Here is a 3,217-nt window from a genome sequence, read left to right as displayed (position 1 = left end):
GAGTTTACGGCCCAAGCACATGCTTAGGCCGTAAACCCCTCAAAACCTTGTCTAAATGCCTCCAAAACACTCCCAAACCACACTAGGGCTTAACACATAATTTAGGGACTTAGTAATTGGGGTTTTGATCACTTAAACACATCAAATTAAAGGAGAAAAAGGAGTTTACGGCCCAGGTCTATACCAAGGCCGTAAACTCCCCAAACCAAGCCAAAATGTTGGTTTTTGTCCCCCAAATGACCTTAGACATTTACCATAAAATACTAGGAAGGATTTAAGGGCTTAAACACATGAATTGGAGGGGTAAAAAGGAGTTTACGGCCCAAGCTAGTGTCTAGGCCGTAAACTCCCCAAAACACATCCAAATGTTAGATTTAATCCCCCAAAATAGCATCACACTTCATTAGAAATTGCTAGAAAGGTAATAGGGGCTTGAAACTTCACAAAACACTAAGGGTGAGAGTTTATGGCCATAAACTCCCTTAGGAGTGTCCCTAGGCCGTAAACTCCTAGTTAATGCCCTTAGAGACCTCAAAACCACTCATGCCTTTTATGAAAAGTACTTAGAATAATTCCATGAGCAAGCTAGAAGCCTTAAACACCCTAGAACCCATCACCATGAGTTTATGGCCGTAAACGCATGGTGAGATGTCCCTGGGCCGTAAACTAGTTGATAAGGGTTTATTCTTGGAAATTAAACTCCATTCCTTAGCCATACACACCCTTAAACGCTACCCGGGACACCCAAACACTTAGCCAAAGTGTTTTCCGCTCCTGTGAGCGTGTATATGTGTTTAATTAGTATTATATATGCTAATTGTATGTGAACATATGTTATCATATGTTAAATAGGTCATTGTGTGTGTTCGAGTCCTTGCGTGACACCGAACGCCCAAACGGCACCTTCGTCGGACCTACTTACACCAGGTGAGTTCATACCCCTGAATGAACCTTTTAAATGTTTTTATACGTTTTATAGGGGGGAATACAAGTTAAACATGTCAGTTATCATATCAATCACATGTGATTGATAACCCGATGCACAAGATTTTACGATAATGTACACTGTTTTACTGAGTAGGACACTATAATGGTTTTCTAAAAGATTTTCATTTAATTCAAAACTCTTACTTGTACTGTTTTATCGAAATTCACTTTAAACTGGTTTATGAAGGATTTCCAAAGGCTTTCAAACATGTTTTTACAAAAGAATACAAATTGTGATTTTCCCGAGTATAAAGGTTTTTCATCAAAGATTCCCTTTTCGACGTATACTTTACTTGTTAACTACTGCTGCTTCGCTTATACTTATTTTATACTCCTACTCTATAACACTTTCACTTATACCTGAAGTCACTTATACCTGATGACGCTTATACTTATTCACACTGTTACCTAGTGATACGATTCTACTTCGCTTATACTTGAGATCGACTCTACTTCACTTATACTCGATATGCTCTTACTTCACTTGTTGTCGTCTCTACTTCGCGATACGCTTATACTTATTCGACACTTATACTTCACTTGCGACCACTCCTACTTCACTTGTTAGACACACCTACTTCACTTGTTAGACACTCCTACTTCACAAGAATCACTTCTACTTGATACACACTCAAGCGTAGTTAGATGTATGTCGGTGCTTGTATAGAGGCATATAAATAATAATTGAAGGACTTAGGAAGGCTTGTCCGCCCTATTTCCTTTTCTTCGTTGAGATGTGGTCTGGTGGGATCGAATGTCCATCCGAAAGTCATTTGATTCATTAGTTATATACTATGTATACAAGCTTAGGCATACAGGTTACTTCAGTCAATTCAGTTAAGAGTCTCTACCTCTAGTCTACACTTACATTAGAAACCCACTATTGAGAAGTCTCTACCTCTAGTTCAAAACTTCCATTAGAAACCCACTATTTGGGATGCATCTTCAGGACACGGCTTTCTCCGTCGTCTAGTTGGTAACCAGAGTCTCCTGTAGGGAGAGCGGACATTGTGTGTATAGATCTATACGGGATTGACAACCCCGCACCCAGATTGCTAGCTACAGTCCCGGCCTACCAAGCCAACGGGTGACAAATGTCACATTTTAGACGCTTGTAGGGCGTCTGGTACTCTAGTCAGTATGGTTACGAGTATCCCGGGTTACCTTATAATTCATTGGCTTTGAGGTAACGGTATTTCACCAGCAATTTACACTGTATGCTGGTAACTCATTTTCAGAGTCACACTGTTTTGACCTTACAAGACGTATCTTTCATTTGATGATGTCTGGGGTCTGTCTCCACTGTATTCATAGAATCCACTGTATTCATTGTGTTCATTGTTTTAGACCTCGCTGGACGTAACTTTCATTTGATATTGTCTGCGGTCTGTATTCACTGTTTGAGACCTTACTAGTTGTACTTTTCAAATGTAAGAGTAAAATGTTTCCTACTCTTGTACATTTGAGATTGGTAAGTTGTGATGTCTTGGATGAGACAAAGACCAACTAAGACCAATTGTGTGAAGTGTTAGTCTTGATAAGAATCCGCACTATCCCTTGAATATTTGTTTTGTCAAGGAATGGTTCTTGACTGGGGAAACTTATATGTCAAGGGGACAGTGGGAGCCTTAAAGATCCAGAAAGAGTTTCAAGATTTAATCAAGAGTAAAACCTGTAATTTATCACTAGCACATGACTTAAGGTTTGCAACCTATCGTGTTGACATAATTCTTATTTCTGTACCTACTTCAAAATAAGTTGAATTTGCATGTGAGTTATCAGAGTTCAACTTGGAAGCATTGGTGGGCCTTGTGCTACCAAGGTGACAAGAAACTAAGATTGAACAAGTTTAATCCATGTAAGGCTGAATTTGTCACTAACCTTATCTTGTGATTATGGTTTTGACAAATTCACATGGATAGGAACTCATACACTATAAAATCTAAGTGTCATAAGGTTTCTCTCCGATTCATGAAAATGATGGTGAGGAAACGCTTTCACTAAGTAGATTTTACGTAGATATCAATTATGTTATTTGCATTTTCAAAAGTCGTTAGTGGAGCGTGTGTGGTTAACCGGCACACTAACATGGACTTGTGAGAAATGGCAAAGGTCTAAGAAATTAAGACTATGATTACGGTATCCCTTTTCATAGTTCTGAAAATTGTTTAGACACACATGTGAGCTATCTAAGAAAGGGTGTATGAATCTAAATTCAGAAGTCCAACAG

This window comes from Lactuca serriola, chromosome 4 (genome assembly GCF_051521515.1).
Source record: "Lactuca serriola cultivar US96UC23 chromosome 4, Lser_US96UC23_V15, whole genome shotgun sequence".
NCBI classification, from domain to species: Eukaryota; Viridiplantae; Streptophyta; class Magnoliopsida; order Asterales; family Asteraceae; genus Lactuca; species Lactuca serriola.
The sequence above is the reverse complement of the archived record's forward strand: the minus strand, read 5'-3'. Positions refer to the sequence as shown.